This window comes from Ranitomeya variabilis, chromosome 1 (assembly GCF_051348905.1).
Source record: "Ranitomeya variabilis isolate aRanVar5 chromosome 1, aRanVar5.hap1, whole genome shotgun sequence".
Classification (NCBI taxonomy): domain Eukaryota; kingdom Metazoa; phylum Chordata; class Amphibia; order Anura; family Dendrobatidae; genus Ranitomeya; species Ranitomeya variabilis.
This window is the reverse complement of record NC_135232.1, coordinates 1,023,225,783-1,023,245,020: the sequence shown is the minus strand read 5'-3', so window position 1 is coordinate 1,023,245,020 and position 19,238 is coordinate 1,023,225,783.

Below are 19,238 nucleotides of genomic sequence, written 5' to 3'. Positions count from 1 at the left end.
CGCTGCTCCACCATTGCTGCTACGCTGGCACTGGGTGGGCCCCCCTGACTCATGGGCCCCATAGCAGCAGCTGCGTAGTGTGCCGCTATTAGCAACAAAACCACTGGCTAGGAGGCTCTGTATGGCAGCAGATGTCAGTGCCTGGGCTCACTGGAGAATCCTCCGGTTCCCCAGTGGACCCGTCAGACCCTGCTAAGGTATTTTAGTGCAGTTCATGTTCATAGCAATTGTTATTAAATCAGAACATTTTTAATCTATATAGTACCAGTGTACTGAATATTTTTAGGTAATTAAGTGCAGTTCGTAATCAATAACCTTGTTCAACTATATGGATGACTAACTGAATCCAGAAAAATTTACATAAAGTAAATATTTTGAAAGCGTAGTTCATGTACTTCTACACTCATAAATGCTTTGCAGAAAGTGCAAAGCCAGGAAAAAATATAACCAGGGTAATACAGTAATCTTAGTCAGGTATCCGCTTCTTCTTCTTCTCCCTCTTCAGGAGGCTGCAGGGACTACCTCCACCTGCTTCCTGGAGCCTGATTCCCAGGTGCCTGGGCTGTAAGTGACCAAGTTTCCAGTAGTGCCAGAGCCACAGACATATAGAAATGGATGACAGTCCCCTGTGTCACCTGCACCATCGCCTGCTCCCACATAGGAGGTGGGGAACCTCAAGGACAGTACGTTCTCTTGAGGAAGGTAGTAGCGCCGTTTCAAGCCGCCTCAAGGTGCTGTTCCCAGGTTCATTTATACCTCAAGAAGGGTTCATCCTGCTCACTTCCTTCTGGGATTACACCCCCTGCATACCTGCAATGTTAGTGCAGCACCCCAGAGTCCTGGTCGTTGCAGTAATGTTATTCTTCCACCAGGGGGAGTGATATTACGTCTGATGGCAATAAAGGAGATCTTCCTGCCAGGTATCACAAACCATACACCACACTTCACACTCCAGTCCACCAGGGGGAGCCTTGCTCCTATCCATTAGGGCACTCCTCACAGAAGGGTAAAACTGGTGGGCTGGATAGAAAGTTAGAGAGAAGCTGACTGGGCTTTGCCCAGGCAACACCTGTCAGGCAGACAGGGGGAAGGAGGAACATCGGAGCTGCAGACAGAGGGTCCCTGACAGGGGTGGGATCCTGTCAGAGGCCTAGCTAGACAGAAAGACATGGAGCTGCGCCTGCCCCACGTGCGGCAGCATCCTAAGAAAGCACACAAAGAGAACTGTGTTGTAGAGGGTGAGAAACAAAGTCATAGCACAAGGAGAAAACACCAGAAGGAGTTCTGCCCTGTAAAAGGCTGCCTCCTTCTGAGGCGCGAAGCCGGTGGCCGGAACACCGAGGGAGCAACTGTCTCCAAGCCTTGCTCCAGAGACCGGCAGGACAGTCAATTCCAAGTTGGCTGCCCGACCTTAATACCTAGGAAAACACGGTGGCAACTTGTGGGGGTCGGGGCGTCTCTAGGGTCCCTATAAACAAGCCTCAGGCCATCAGTCATACGGGTTTGTCCTATCCATACCATCTGGGGGACAGAGAGGAAGAAATAACATCTAGAACATCTACAACAGTTGTGAGGACCTTACCGAGAAGCTCAGCAGGGAGGTACTACAACACACAGGCGTTAGAGTAAGGCTACTGATTTCCACCTGGATAAGGGGACTCTGGATTTGCCTTCAGACCGGCTGGACTCTGCCTACCCTGTGGTCTGTACCCTGGACTGTGGATGCTGAAGCCTTCAGTAAAAGGTAAAGAGACTGCAATCTTGTGTCCTCGTTATTCACTGCGCCTTATATCATCCACCATCACCACCTACACTTCTGGGAAGCCCTGGGGATACACTTCACCTGTGGGAAGGTATACCATCTTGCTGCCATAACATCACCCCAGCGGACCCTAAGCAGCGTCGGTCACCCTGACCGAATACCACAGGTGGCATCACGAACATTTCCCCTTTAAAGACCTTTCCCAAAACTATAAAAACTGTTTTCTTTATTGGACGTCCCTCAAAGGGCCACGGACCGGGTCGGGCCACCGTGACATCCCCTGAACCGAAGGACCCGGTGCCGAGTACCGCATTGCCCTTGCCCGGGGGCGATCCATTAACCCTCCATTTTGAGGAACGTGACCATAGTTCCAGCCATCAGCTCTTGCAGCCTTCAGGGCAAGTGTTCCATTTCTACTGCCTGATGTTTGAATGAACTGTGATGTCGGGTCCCAAACTCTTCTCTGCTGCCAGTCATACATAATGACCACCTCCAGAATCCCAACTGTCAGTACCTTGCGGTTAGTGGGCTCGATAGCATTTCTCCGGCCCTAGTCCAGGCTTGCCTCCTTGTCTCTTCCGACAATCCTAAGCCCTGTAATCCGCTCGCCAGTTCCTGGTTTTCTCATCCACAGTCTGCAAGAACCGCAGCAGTGAAGGCTGCGACCTGGGTTCAGAACTTGGTGGTTCTGGGAGAGCGGCCAGACAACAGTCTCCTGCCACTTCTCCTTTTGCACCAGCTTCCTCTGGCTCCTTTATTGCTCCAGTCACTCCCTTGGGAGTCTCGTGTAGTTCTGCCATCTTTGTCTCCCGCTAGGCACACTACACTGTATGGATGACTAACTGAATACAGAAAAAAATATTAACGCTTTTTTGGATTGTTACGTATTACAGAAATGTAACCCAGACCACGGAATACTGTATGGTTGAGTAATTGAAGCCACAAAAAATTTTTAACGCTTTTGGGAAATGTTTTATAGCACTGAAATGTACAACAGACCACATAATACTGCAAACCAAAAAAATAGATCAATCTTACAGTAAAGGTATCGTGCAGAACAGAGTCCACAGCAAATATTACCCGGTAGAAGGATCTTAAGGAAAGGAAAGGGAGATATCGTATAGTGTCACAAGTATTAAACTTTATTGAATATTATAACACAAGTAATATGTACATAGCGAAAGATCAGCTACAAATATACATTGAAACTACAGGTAACACAACTGTGTCGGAACTAGCACAATATAAGGTATGATCTTAGATAAAAGGTAAATAAATCATACCTAATAAATGAATGTATATATACAGTGTATGTAGGGGTCAAATGACCATATAATCCTACAAACAGGGTCGAATCCCTGAGAAGTAAAGTGTTATATATATATATATATATATATATATCAATACATATATATGAATGTATGTGTGTGTGTGTATGTATCAAGCCATGCTAACTTCACATAGCCACACTCACTCCACATGCAAAGCCCCATCCACACGGCCCATGTTGTTAGGGCACACAGGTGGAGACATATTCACCTCAAAAGCCATCCTGCAAAACTCACCAGTTGCAACATCCCAGCCGCTGCGAGCTACAAGCAGGGCCGCCGCCTTAAGAGTATCAGTGCGTGGCAGGCAAAGGCCACATCTAGCTCTGTTGTGTCTAGAATGGAGTTGCTCCTGTGAGGCATGACGACAAGGGAAAGGGAGGAGCCACATGGATTACACCACTGTGCTCATAACAGGAAGTTGCTGTGCACATGTTAGGGGAAGAGAGGAGTGACGGGAAAATGAGAGGAGTAATGGGAAAATAGTGGAAGGGAAAATGAGAGGAGTGAGGGGAAAATAGTGCAGTGAGGGGAAAATAGTGCAGTGATGGAAAAATAGTGGAGTGAGGGGAAAATTAGAGGTGCGAGGTGAAAATAAGAGGTGTGAGATGAAAATGAAGAGGCGTGAGTGGAAAAGGAAAGGAGTGAGGGGATGTGTATTAAGTTATCTTTAATGGTTTCATACAATTTAATTAATACTAATTATTGATATATATTGATATGGTTTCAATCAGTTATAATATTCAGTATATCCTTAATGTTTGGAGTTTGCATAAGGTCATTGAAGTTTAAATGCCAAACCAGATGACCCTTCTAGAAGAAGGTCATTTGTTGTTTAGTAACTGACCAGCTATTTGTTGTCAGTAACTGACTGGTTTAAGGAGGTTTTTTCCTTGCATTCCAATGACCATCAAAGTTTTTACTGAAATACATTGGACAGTATAAGATATAAAAGAGAGACATGCAACAGGGAGGGGGCTTACAAGGGTCACTCACATGGAAGAGAGATGAGAGAGAGACAGCCTGATGACCTGTACCTTAATGTAATGTATGAATAATGTTATTTTACTGTTTTTAGTGACTGTGTATTTTCTTATTATTTATTAAGTAAATGAATATTAGTTTATTCAATTGTCGTGTGAGCATTTATTTATTCATCACAATTCTTTGAACCTTAACAAAACAGGGGAAAATAGTGGAGTGATCGGAAAATGACAGGTGTGAGGTCTAAATAACAGGTGTGAGGGGAAAATGAAAGGAGTGAGGGGGATAATGAGAGATGTGAGGGGGGAAAATGAGAGGCGTGATGGGAAAATGGGAGAAGTGAGGTGCTGCTGCAGTGTGAGGCTGTGTATAGAGAAGAGTGACGTGCTCCAGGTGGAGGCTGTGTATGAGCCCACATTAACACATTCAGTATTTGGTCAGTATTTTACCTCAGTATTTATAAGCCAAAACCATGAGTGGGAGAAAAATTGTGTGGTGACGTGTTTCTAATATACTTTTTATCTGATTGTTTTACTCCAAGTTTTAGCTTACAAATACTGAGGTAAAAATACTGACCAAATAATGTGTGAATGAGGTCTAAAGGAGAAAAGTGTGGTGCTGCAGAAGAAGTAGGCTGTGTGTACGATAGGCTTTATTGCAATTAGTGCAATTTCTCTCGGGATCAAGTGTTTCCAATTGTATATGGAAGAGGAGTGTGAGGTACTACCAGAGGAGGCGACTATAAAGGAGAAAAGCTGTGCTGCAGAAAAATGCTGTGTATAAAGGAGGAGCATGAGGTGTAGGAGGAGAGATGTGCCAAAGGAGAGGGCATTTTCATTCCAAGAATTCCACTCATTCCATCTGATTTGCCTTTTGATTTTAAAGCCTCCAGTTTCCAGTTCGACTGGCATTTGCATTAACAAGGCTCAGGGACAGTCCTTGAAAGTAGTAGGGATCGATTTGCAATCTCCATGCTTTTCTCATGGTCAACTTTACGTGGCCTGTTCAAGAGTTGGAACTGCCAAAAACCTGTTCATCTTTGCACCGGAAGGAAAAACCAAAAATGTTTTTTTATCAAAAGGCTCTTGAATGAGTTGAAAATAAATCTGTAGTGTTCAATATATGATGTGAAATGTTTGCAATATAATCATTGTAATTTGTTACAACTAACCACAGTTAGTTACTATGCCTGGTCAATGCCGGGCTCTTCAGGTAGTATATATACATATAATTTACCATAGTAATATAATCTAGGGGCAAAGTTATATCCAGATTATGGCATACAAACCACTTGGTAGTAATTATGGCACATTTCTTGTAATATTCTGAATTTATTATTTTGAAAAGAAAGCTTTCAAAATCGCATATAAGTAACATCTATAACAGGTGAATAGTGTTGAGCATTCCGATACCGCAAGTATCGGGTATCGGCCGATACGTGCGGGTATCGGAATTCCGATACCGAGATCCGATACTTTTGTGGTATCGGGTATCGGTATCGAAACAACATTAATGTAAAAATGTGTAAAAGAGAGAATTAAAATAAAAAAATATTGCTATACTCACCTCTCCGACGCAGCCTGGACCTCAGCGAGGGAACCGGCAGCGTTGTTTGCTTAAAATTCGCGCTTTTCCTTCCTTACGTGAAGTCCCGGCTTGTGATTGGTCGCGTCGCGGTCACATGGGCAACGCGACCAATCACAAGCCGTGACGTCACGGGAGGCTGGACACGCGCGCATTTTAAAATGCGCGCGTGTCCAGCCTCCCGTGACGTCACGGCTTGTGATTGGTCGCGTTGCCCATGTGACCGCGACGCGACCAATCACAAGCCAGAACGTAATTTTAAAATCCTGAAGGACCTAAAATTACGTCACGGCTTGCTGTGATTGGTCGCGTCGCGGCCACATGGGCGGCACGCGACCAATCACAAGTCGGGACTTCACGTAAGGAAGTAAACGCGCGAATTTTAAGCAAATAACGCTGCCGGTTCCCTCGCTGAGGTCCAGGCTGCGTCGGAGAGGTGAGTATAGCAATATTTTTTATTTTAATTCTTTCTTTTACACATTAATATGGATCCCAGGGCCTGAAGGAGAGTTTCCTCTCCTTCAGACCCTGGGAACCATCAGGAATACCGTCCGATACTTGAGTCCCATTGACTTGTATTGGTATCGGGTATCGGTATCGGATTGGATCCGATACTTTGCCGGTATCGGCCGATACTTTCCGATACCGATACTTTCAAGTATTGGACGGTATCGCTCAACACTACAGGTGAACCCAGCACCCTGCACACAGAATTGCAGATAGTAATACAAAGACTGAGTGATATCTTGTGGGTAACAATCTTTATATACATTGGAAATTAAAGCCTTCATAATTATAGTGTCATCAGCATAACCCCAATATATCTGGATAATTTTATCTCAGGAAGTAAGTTGAGAGCTCCTTATTATCAGTATAAATAGGAAGTGCCAGTTACAGTGTAGAAAAATAAAGTGCAATAAGTGCCTGATTATAATGTTCAGTGCCTGAGATCATCTAATAATCAAGGTTCATAGTAGGAACTCAGGCAGTGAGAAAACTAAAGCACCTCACATAATAACCTGGTAAACTAATAAACTGTAAACAGATTATAGACTTATGAATGACATTGGTTATTTTAATGCACCACAGGGACAAAAAATCTGTGTGACATATCAAACCATATAGTTGATGGCAGTAATCCTAGCTGTATTGTGACAACACAAATAGTATGTCAATATAGAAAGAGAATTCCATATTGGCAGTGGACCTAAATGCAACTAGCCAGTTCCATATGAGGGCAAAAAATGCCTAGTGGAAAAGATCAATACCTGAAGCCATATTCTGGATAGAGTCTGCACTAAGGACCAACACAGTTGGAGACCTGAAACACCTTGATGCGCATTTCACCCTCTGGGCTTCATCAGGAGATGTGGCTTATTTACAAAACTGGGCATATTAAATAGTATGGTGCAAATTGGTTGAGCAGAAGCTGCTGTTTGACTGATCCTAAGTGGTGATGCGACACACACCCACAACCTGGGGCTAGAGACACATAATACTGTATGAATGAGGAATTGAAGCCAGAAAAATGTTTACACTCTTTTTTGTAGTGTTAGATATCACAGAAATGTATCATACACCACAGAATACTGTATGGGTGAGCAATTTAAGCCAGAACATTTTTTATATGCTTTTTTGTAGTGTTGAATATCATAGAAATGTATCCAATACCACAGAATACTGTATGGGGGAGAAATTTAAGCCAGAACATTTTTTAAATGCTTTTCTGCAGTGTTGGATATCACAGAAATGTACCCCACACCACAGAATACTATATGGGTGAGTAATTTAACCCCTTTCTGACATCGGACGTAATTATCCGTCCATGTGACCTGGGCCAATTTGACCATGGACGGATCATTACGTCATCAGGATCGCCGCGCACACAGGTTGTGTGCGGACGATTGCCGCTGGGTGTCAGCTAATTCTGACTGCTGACACCCGGAACGCGGTGCCCGGAGCAGTCACAGAAGAAACACGATTGCATCATTCCAGAAGCCGGCAGAGAGCTGACAGATGACATGTGCACAGACCCATTCACTTGAATAGGCTAATATCGCTCCGTTCCTCCCGAGTCTCTCCATATGGCTAAGTAGTACTGTACAGCCACATATGGGGCATTGCCATGTTCATTAGAAATTGTGGAAAAAATTTTGGTGGCATTTTTACCCACTTCTTGTGTGAAAATTTATAATCTTTGGCTAAAATATAAATTTTGGTGGTAAAAATGTAGTTATTTTGTCTTCACTGCCCAATGGTATAACATGCTGTGATACACCCATGGTGTCAATATCATTACTATACCCATAGATGAATTCATTGAGAGGTGTAGTTCATAAAATGGGGTCATTTATGGGGGGTTCTGCTGTTCTGGCACCTCATGGGCTCTCCCAGTGGGTCATGGCATATGCAAACCATAGCAGTAAAATATGGCGCTCCTTGCCTTCTGAGCTTTGCACGGTGCCTGAAAAATATTTCCCGATTACATGCAGGGTATTGGCACAATCAGGAAAAAATGGACCTCAGTTTGTTGTAAAAAATTCCTATTAGCCCTTAGAAAAATTAATAACTTGGGGCTAAAACAACATTTTAGTGGTGAAAATGTAATTTATTCTTTCTTCACCGCTCAGTGGTATAAAATTCTGTGAGGCACATGTGGTGTTAATATGATCACTGCACCCCTAGATGAATTCATTGGGGAGTGTAGTTTGTAAAATGAGTTCACATATAGGGAATTTCTGTTGCTCCGGCATCTCAGGGGCTTTGCCAATGTTACATGGCCCCCTCAAACCATTCCAGCAAAATCTGAACTCCAATATGGCACCTCTTCCTTTCTGAGCTTTGCACTGTGCCTCCAAAGTTGTATTCCCATACATATGGGGTATTGGCGTACTCAAGAGAAATTGCAAAACAACTTTTGGGGCCAATTTCTCCTGTTACCCTTGGTAAAATAAAAAATTGGGGGTGAAAAGATTATTTTTGTGGAAAAAATAGGATTTTTTATTATTACGGCTCTACGTTCTGTAAAGCACTTGGGGGTTCAAAGTGCTCACCACACATCTAGATAACTTCCTTGGGGGGTCTAGTTTCCAAAATGGTGTCACTTGTGGGGGATTTCCACTGTTTAGGCACATCAGGGGCTCTCCAAATGCGACATGGCGTCCCATCTCAATTCCAGCCAATTTTGAGTTGAAAAAGTCAAACGGCGCTCCTTCCCTTCCGAGTGTTGCCATGAGCCCAAACAGTAGTTTACCCCCACATACGGGGTATCAGTGTACTCTGGTCAAATTGCACAACAACTTTTGAGATATAATTTCTCCTGTTACCCTTGAAAAAATAAAAAATTGGGGCAAAAAGGTCATTTTTGCAGAAAAAATATGATTTTTTATTTTCACGGCTCTACGTTATGAACTCCTGTGAAGCACTTGGGGGTTCAAATTGCTCACCACACATCTAGATAAGTTCTTATGGGGGTCTAGTTTCCAAAATGGTGTCACTTGTGGTGGGTTTCCACTGTTTAGGCACATTAGGGGCTCTCCAAACGCGACATGATATACGATCTCAATTCCAGCCAATTTTATGTTGAAAAGTCAGACAGCACTCCTTCCCTTCTGAGCTCTGTCATGCGCCCAAACAGTGGTTTACCTCCACGTATGGGGTATCATTGTACTCAGGACAAATTGCACAACAACTTTTGTGGTCAAATTTCTCCTGTTACCATTGGTAAAATAAAAAAAATGGATCTGAAGTAAATTTTTTGTGAAAACAATCTAAATGGTCATTTTTTTTAAACATTCCAAAAATTCATGTGAAGCACCTGAAGGGTTAATAAACTTTTGGGTATCTTCTATCATATAGACCCCTCAAAGTGACTTCAAATGTGATAAAGTCCCTAAAAAAAATGGTGTTGTAAAAATGAGAAATCGCTGTTCAACGTTTAACCCTTACAATTTCCTAACAAAAAAAATTTGGTTCCAAAATTGTGCTGATGTAAAGTAGACATGTGGGAAATGTTACCTATTAAGTATTTTGTGTTACAAATCTCTGTGATTTAAAGGCATGAAAATTCAAAGTTGGAAATTTTAAAAAAAGTTGCCAAATTTCAGTTTTTTCACAAATAAAGGCAAGTCATATCAAATAAATTTTACCACTATCATTAAGTACAATATGTCACGAGAAAACAATCTCAGAATCACCGGGTTCCATTGAAGTGTTTCAGAGTTACTACCTCATATAACACCCTCGGGGGTAAAAGGGTTAAGCCAGAACATTTTTAAACGCTTTTTGTAGTGTTGAATATCACAGAAATGTACCCCACACAACATAAAACTGTATGGGTGAGTAATTTAAGCCAGAACAACTTTTAAATGCTTTTTTGTCATGTTGGATATCACAGAAATGTATCCCATACCATGGAATACTGTATGGGTGAGTAATTTAAGCCAGAACATCTTTTAAACGCTTTTTGTAGTGCTGGATATCACAGAAATGTACCCCAAACCACAGAATATTGTATGGGTGAGTAATTTAAGCCAGAATTTTTTTTTTTAGTGTTATATATTAGAGAAATGTAGCACAAAGCCTGTAATACTCCATTGATGACAATATAGTCAATTTTTGCAACTTCAAAAAAATTCTGGTCACATGCAGCACCTATATATTTAGCAGCGGATTGTGAAGCACTCAGCCCTGCCTTGAGCCTTTAGTCTACCACTTTCCCTGCTCCTGCAACTATCCCTAGGCTAAATGCACAATGTATCTGATACAAATACCAAAGCACAGGATTAGCCCTTAGAAGGGCTGTTAGTATGATGGTTAGCATCAGCGCCACTATCAACGCTAGAGGAGTTATAAGTTATACTGTGCACACACAGCCCTGAACAAGCACTCTCTCCCTCCAATACGAACTGTCCCTAATCTGTGTAATGGCGTCAGTGAGCCAAGCGTGGCATTGCCTGTCCTTTTATACCCCTGATGATGTAATAAGGCCAGCCAATCACAGTAATGCCACTACCAAGATGGCAATGGCATTAGTTACTGGCAGGCAATCCCTGCATGCTTAGTGGCTGTATAACAGGCGCCAAACATGTAGGATGGGGTTTCGAGTTTTAAATCGAGCACCACCCAATGCTCACTGAGTGACAAGCATATCCAAGTGCCCAGATACTCGAGTGATATCCGAATATCTCCAAGCTCATTCTCTCATCTTAGTCTTTATGTGTTTATCCTTAATGAACCGTTACCATCCTTTTGGTTAGGGTTTCTTTGGACAGTTATGTTTACTCATCTGAGAGCAGCCTGATGTATCACTTAGATTACTGGGGCAGCCGTTCTGATACAGTCAGAGTTTTTAAATTTAGAATTAAACAGAACTGAGAAAGCTACAAACTGTACAACGTCCATAGCAATGTTAATCTCTTAGTGATAAATCCTTCAGTTAGTAGACAACATCAGCACTTTGACAAGTCATACATCCCGGCCGCCTCTATCTCCTGCTGTCTTCAAATTACATTGCAAAAGCCTGCTGAAGGATTCTCTTTAAGTAACTGAAATTTTTATGGAAATGTAAGAAATGTATTTTTGTACATTTTGAGTTGTTTATTATTCTCCCTTTAACCCCTTAACCACTGCCGATACGCCTTTTAACGGTGGCAGTTAAGGATACTTATTCCTCAGCGCTACTTTTTAAAGGAGTTGAGAAATAAGGATATAGCACACCCCAGCATCGGAAAATCTCTGGGGTCTCGGCTTCCAGTGTCAAACAGGAGTGTTCAACATCTTGCACAGTTCACACTGAACATGCTGCAGCTTCCTCATGTTAGCTCCAACACACAGACTGCTCAGCTTTCCTGTCTGATCCATGCAGTCTCCATTCAGAGAGAAACTCTAGATTGTTTCTCTCCTAACTACAGCTCACATTTTGGTTGGTCACTCACCAGCTTAAACAAGCTTCATTGTGTTTAACATCCCTAGCAGACTGAGAGCTTCCAAGTGAACAGATGCATCTAACCAAGACCTGCAGTGCTAGGCTTTAACCCTAGCCTACCTGGCTTTGCTATAATATATAAATACAGCCCTCAAACCACATCTCCTGCAGAACTCAGAATAAAATCCCTAAATAATGACAGACTCTAAACAAGATGCCATAAATAAATACGGACCCTGGTTCAGTGAACTTAAATAGGTACAAAGACTATACCCCCTTCATATCAACAGACTCTAGATCAGACCAGCTAACTACTAAATCCTCAATAACTACTGACCTAAGGAAAAATCCCACTCTATTTTGAAGAACTTAGTCTAAACTCTCGCTTGTGCACTTTGGGACCATTGTGTGTTTTCAGGGTCCCTAACTGACCCTAATAAGTTCAGCAAAATAATTCAAATGTTCACTCAATTAAAGTGGACTAGAGTGGGTTGCTGTCTGGTCACTCTCTGGCACTTTACAGGAAAACAGTTTCCCAGTCCCAGTGTGCTGTCAGTTGTCGAGTGCATCACTGTCATGCTCGCGCCCAGACTGGTTGGCGCGGGCGTGCGGGGGAGTGGCCCCACTGGACCACAGACCCAACCTCCCTGGAAGGGGCGTAACTAAGTAGCTTCCTAGGTGTTCGCTGGAGCCTCTGATGGTGAGGTCAGACTTGTGCAATAGGAAGCTACCAGGTACCACTCCAGGGTGGAGTCTGGTTGTGGCTGCTGATCCCACCGGGGAACGGAACATAGACAAGCAAGCGGGCACGGCTGGCACATAGGCAGGCAGACGGGTACAACAGGAACACTGTCAGGCAGGCGGGCACAGCTGGCTCTCTGAAAGGCAGGCGGGCATGGCTGGCTCTCTGGCAAGGCAGGCGGGCACGGCTGGCTCTCTGGCAGGACTGGTGGACAAGACTGGTACACTGGAAGAACCGGTAGGGGCCGGTCTGCAGGCAGGTATGTAGAACGGGTAAGAACCTGTTCAGACACGAGGACCTAGGAATAAGTAGATAAAGACCGCAAGAGCGGATGCAGAGCAAAAGCACAGGAGCTAGAGCCAAGAACAGAAATGCAGGAGGCGGAGCCAAGAGCAGGAGGCGGAGCCAAGTGCAAAACCGCAGGAGGCGGAGCCAAGAGCTGGAGGCGGAGCCAAGTGCAGACAGGCAGGAGGCGGAGCCAAGAGCTGGAGGCGGAGCCAAGTGCAGACAGGCAGGAGGCGGAGCCAAGGGCTGGCGGCGGAGCCAAGTGCAGGGGATGTAGAACCGCAAGGAGCGGAGCCAGGTAGAACCGCAAGGAGCGGAGCCAGGTAGAACCGCAAGGAGCGGAGCCAGGTAGAACCGCAAGGAGCGGAGCCAGGTAGAACCGCAAGGAGCGGAGCCAGGTAGAACCGCAAGGAGCGGAGCCAGGTAGAACCGCAAGGAGCGGAGCCAGGTAGAACCGCAAGGAGCGGAGCCAGGTAGAACCGCAAGGGTGCGGAGTGAAAGCAGACTGAGAATACAAGGAAAGACAACAGGGAAGGAAGCCAAAGACTAGGAGACAGAGATAAGACTAAGTACAGACAAGGCAATGGAACAAGACACAAGGACAAAGACACTGGGACCAGGATATACTGCCTCCTGGTGGGCGGACAACAAGACCAAGGAAATAACACAGAGAATCCTCCAGAGAGGGAGTAACTCAGAGAAAGGCCAGGCAAACTCAGAAGCAAGACACTAACTGAGCTAACACATTGCACAGGCCCAGAACACTGGGTGGAGCTGCACTATATACTGGAGGCCTCTTGGTAATTGGTCAGGAACAGATTGGACAGATGCACCTGATTGCTATAAGAACCAGAGAGTTCAGGCGCCGCCCCTCTATACACAGAACCATGAAGCATGCAGAGAGCAGAGACACAGAACATGGAGCTGGCAAGAAACAGAAACCACATCATGACCTGGAGCAGTGGGTAAGATAGTGTGAGAGATGCGAGGCCATGACGTGATGCCAGCAGAGTTGTTACAGTACCCCCCCCTTTACGGCCCCTCTTCTTCAAGCCCGCCAGAATAACTTGTAGAAGAAGGATGGGAGCACACATAGTCCAGGCCAACATGACATCTTCAGGGTAGAAGGCGGCAGGAGAGTCACCAGGTATCTCAGAAAACAAAGTCTCTTTGTGCTCTGCAGGATTAGCTTCATCAGAAATCTCGGATAGCAAAGTCTCATTGTACCCAATAGGGTTAGCTTTCTCAAAGGACTGGACCATTTCCTCAGGGTAGACAAGAAGCAGGGACTTGGAAGATACTGATTTGTTATCTTCACCAGCCGGCCACATGGAAGCTGAAGGAATACTGACAGGATACACCTTCTGCCCGATATCCAGAGACAAACTTTCAGATAGCAGACATGTTCTAGAGTACTGAACACAGGAAAAGTCACTAGAGAAGAATGTGGAGAGCATCAGCTCCACCGGGTCAGAGAAAAATTGAGGTGAACAAACTTCTGTTTTAAAATCTTCACCAGCCGGCCACAAGGACGCAGAAGGTATAAACATAGGAACCATCTTCTGCCCGTTATCCAGAAGAAATCGTCCAAGCGGCGGGGATGTTCCTAGGAACGGAATACAGGTAAAGTCGTTGGAGATGTGTGGAGAGATAGTCACCGCTTCCCCATCTTCGGTGACGTCAGCACAGCTTGACTCGACGACTAGCAGACCAGCAGAAGAAGATGTCACTGCTGAGTGTCTTTGACGCATGGGAACCAGACACTTCTCAAGACTGGGTAAGTTCAAACGAAGCACCTTACTGCAACTCTTGACCAGAGCAGGTGGTAGAGTCCTTGGCTTAGAATTACCCATGGGCATAACAGACAGCATACGGAAAACAAACTTCTTCGTGTATAAGGCTCCAACTTGGAGCTGTAGTTGTCCTTGCAGGACTAGACTGCTCTTTAGCAGGGTTCGGCCATTATCAGGCAACGCCCACACTGGGTTCTGGAGCTGAAGAACGGAGACCATACACCGACTCCGTATGACAGGCGGCTTAGACACACCAAAGCTCCCAGAAGGCAGAGAAACAGTCATTAACTTAGTTGGAGAGGGAATACTCTCGCCAGGGGCAGCCTCTCCTACTGGCCCAGGGTTTTGGAGTACAGGCTTCACAGGACAAAGACCATCTGAATGTTCTTTACAACCACAGGGATACCGTATTTCAATCTCAGCACAAGATTCAGACTGCAGATCTGCCAGCCCCCTTTCATTAGACCTCTCAGATCTTGCTAGGGTGGCTGCTTTGGCAGGTTGTGGAACAGGCGAGTCTGGGATGGTCATGGACGGAAGCGACGGTTTACCTACAGGTTTCTTTCGTCTGGACCGTCTCTGTGAGCTTGGAGGGGAAGACTTTTCAGGAGACGCAGAAGTAGGCACATCGATGACTTTACGGAAGGCCACCAGGAAGGCCTCTAAGTCCGTGATGATGGGATCCCCTGCTTCAAAGAAGGGGTTGATCCATAGCAAAGCATCTCCTCTTAGGTAGGACATTATGTATCCAACCTTCAACAAATCAGAGGGGAAAGCAGAAGCATACCATTCGAAGTTCAGCATACACTGCTCCAGGAACACATGGCACTGCTTCGGATCCCCATAGTACCTTGGCGGATCCGCAGGAGCTTGCTTTTCATAGGCCAAAAGTTTATTAAAGACAGCATCAGAGACAATGATTAGAGCATCTTGCTCCGAGAGCGAAGGCACATGGGACTCAGCGGAGGCCATGGCCTGTGCAAACTGTCATGCTCGCGCCCAGACTGGTTGGTGCGGGCGTGCGGGGGAGTGGCCCCACTGGACCACAGACCCAACCTCCCTGGAAGGGGCGTAACTAAGTAGCTTCCTAGGTGTTCGCTGGAGCCTCTGATGGTGAGGTCAGACTTGTGCAATAGGAAGCTACCAGGTACCACTCCAGGGTGGAGTCTGGTTGTGGCTGCTGATCCCACCGGGGAACGGAACATAGACAAGCAAGCGGGCACGGCTGGCACATAGGCAGGCAGACGGGTACAACAGGAACACTGTCAGGCAGGCGGGCACGGCTGGCTCTCTGGTAGGCAGGCGGGCACGGCTGGCTCTCTGGAAAGGCAGGCGGGCATGGCTGGATCTCTGGCAGGACTGGTGGACAAGACTGGTACACTGGAAGAACCGGTAGGGGCCGGTCTGCAGGCAGGTATGTAGAACGGGTAAGAACCTGTTCAGACACGAGGACCTAGGAATAAGTAGATAAAGACCGCAAGAGCGGATGCAGAGCAAAAGCACAGGAGCTAGAGCCAAGAACAGAAATGCAGGAGGCGGAGCCAAGAGCAGGAGGCGGAGCCAAGTGCAAAACCGCAGGAGGCGGAGCCAAGAGCTGGAGGCGGAGCCAAGTGCAGACAGGCAGGAGGCGGAGCCAAGAGCTGGAGGCGGAGCCAAGTGCAGACAGGCAGGAGGCGGAGCCAAGGGCTGGCGGCGGAGCCAAGTGCAGGGGATGTAGAACCGCAAGGAGTGGAGCCAGGTAGAACCGCAAGGAGCGGAGCCAGGTAGAACCGCAAGGAGCGGAGCCAGGTAGAACCGCAAGGAGCGGAGCCAGGTAGAACCGCAAGGAGCGGAGCCAGGTAGAACCGCAAGGAGCGGAGCCAGGTAGAACCGCAAGGAGCGGAGCCAGGTAGAACCGCAAGGAGCGGAGCCAGGTAGAACCGCAAGGGTGCGGAGTGAAAGCAGACTGAGAATACAAGGAAAGACAACAGGGAAGGAAGCCAAAGACTAGGAGACAGAGATAAGACTAAGTACAGACAAGGCAATGGAACAAGACACAAGGACAAAGACACTGGGACCAGGATATACTGTCTCCTGGTGGGCGGACAACAAGACCAAGGAAATAACACAGAGAATCCTCCAGAGAGGGAGTAACTCAGAGAAAGGCCAGGCAAACTCAGAAGCAAGACACTAACTGAGCTAACACATTGCACAGGCCCAGAACACTGGGTGGAGCTGCACTATATACTGGAGGCCTCTTGGTAATTGGTCAGGAACAGATTGGACAGATGCACCTGATTGCTATAAGAACCAGAGAGTTCAGGCGCCGCCCCTCTATACACAGAACCATGAAGCATGCAGAGAGCAGAGACACAGAACATGGAGCTGGCAAGAAACAGAAACCACATCATGACCTGGAGCAGTGGGTAAGATAGTGTGAGAGATGCGAGGCCATGACGTGATGCCAGCAGAGTTGTTACAATCACCCTCACTAGTAGGCCGAAGGCCTCCGCTGTTTCCAGGCCTCCATACTTAGGAGCAGTCGCACACACCAAGTTCTTTACAACAGGCAAACATGTACTGGTCAGTTCAAATTCATCAGGTGATGACATGTTGGATAGGGCACAGCATTTCATGTTTCTACCTTCCATAGTACAACACTTCTTCAGCCCTACCACTCGTTCTTGCTGGACTACCCCTAAGTCTACGGACTCCCTCAGCCTCAGATTTCCTGTCCACTTCAACAGTCCACATTCCGTCTACACATGTCACTGTCCATCTTCCACTGTCCCATGTTACAGACAGTCCATTGCCGGTGAGTGCACTAACCCCGGAATAAAAGAGCTCAATTCTAGGGGCCGTAGACCAACATAACTACTGCACTACAGTCCTTGGGTGCATAAAAAGTTTTCTTGAACTTTCTTGAACTTTTTTTTAAATCAGATCATTTTTATTGATTAGAAAGCAAACATAACATTGTTACAAATATACCACCAAATAATAACTTGTTCGCATTTACAGATTAAGCCTTTACATTACTCTTATGCATTTAATTGTATCGACAACTTTCCATATATCCATCTCTAACCCAGTTTTATTGATTATATTTATAAATGAGAACAAAAACAAACAACAACCCTCCCTCCTTTCTCCAATAACACTCCAGACCAAATTAACTTCATAGTGTATTGCATCCAATATACCCTAACTTGACTGACACAATAGTTGCTTCTATTTACTATGTCCACTGAATACCCCTATATCCAATACCTAGGAATATTGTAGCCCTTTATCCTGGAACCACTAGCTGCCATATCCTATCTCTCACCAGAGCTCCAGACAGTAGGCCTGGCATATTTAACCATGGTTCCCATATATTTTCAAATTTTGTTGTTGCTTTTATTTTTCTATAAACCCCCTTTTCCATCCAAATGTTATGATTTATCCTGTTTATTAGTACAGTGACCGATGGAGGTTGGACATCTAACCATTGTGATGCAATCAGTTTGCGACCCTGGTATAATGTTCGCGATAACCCAACGGCCAGCAGAGATGCAAAGTCCGCTGACTCTCCCAGATATCCCAGCACACACACCTTTGGGTCTTCCTGAAGTTGCACTCCAAACACCCTTTTTATTAGAGCTAACGCACTTTTCCAAAATGAGCCCAGTTTATTCCAAGAACATGTGCATTAAATGCGCCTCCTCTGCTCCACATCTAGGATAACCTGCATTTGAGCAGACCCCTATCTTAAAAAGGAAGCTCGACGTTCTGTACACCCTGTGTATGAGATATACACATGTGGTCAAAATTGTTGGTACCCCTCGTTTAGTAACAGAAAAACCCACAATGGTCACAGAAACAACTTGAATCTGACAAAAGTAATAATAAATAAATAATCTATGAAAATGAACAACCATGCTTCCACAGAATTTTTAAAAAATAAAACTCATGAAATAGGCCTGGACAGAAATGATGGTACCCTTAACTTAATATTTTGTTGCACAACCTTTTGAGGCAACATCTGCGAGAGACTCTGAGACACGGGGACAGTCTGGGAGCCTGCTCTAATACCTCTTTCCATTGTTCTACTGTGATCTGTCCCACAAGTGACTCCCATTTTATCCTTGCCATCCAAGTATGGCCATCAGTACGAGAATGCAACATCTGCTGATATAGTCTAGAGATTAGACCAGTCGTATACTTTGCCGAGGCAAATGACTCAAGTGCGTAGCTTTTTTGTATTTCGGGCGCAGCAACACCAAACTGGGACAGGAACGCGTGCCTCAGTTGTAGGTATTGAAAGAAGGAAGCATTAGGAAGCCCATATCGCTGTTAGAGTTTATTGAAGCTTTTAATTGTTCCGTTTTATAGTATATTGTCCATAGTTTGTATTCCCTTCAGCTCCCACCCTATAAACCCCTTTAACTTGTCAAACTTCGCTAAGTTATGATTGTGCCATATTAGGGTAAATTTGGAGTATCCAATAATTTCCCCTATCCCCCACATTGTATATTAACACCATAGTTGGCCACTCTCCATCCACGCGGCTCGCACCTCCTTCCAATATGTGAACACTGTAGGTGAAACATATTTTGTTTGTCATGTAAAACAAGTCTTGCCGCCTTGCCCATACTATCCCTCTTTTCCCAGCTGTAAAAATGCTGCATCTGTGCTCTAAAGTACATCCATGGATCTGGATGTACCCACCCTTTGTTTTATCCCTCTGAAGGGTTAGTAATTTAATTCTTGCTTACCGTTTGCCCCAGATTAGTTCTCTAAACATTGACTGCACTTTACGGAATATAGCGGGAGGGATCCAACATGGAGAATGTAGTACATATAGCAATTGCGA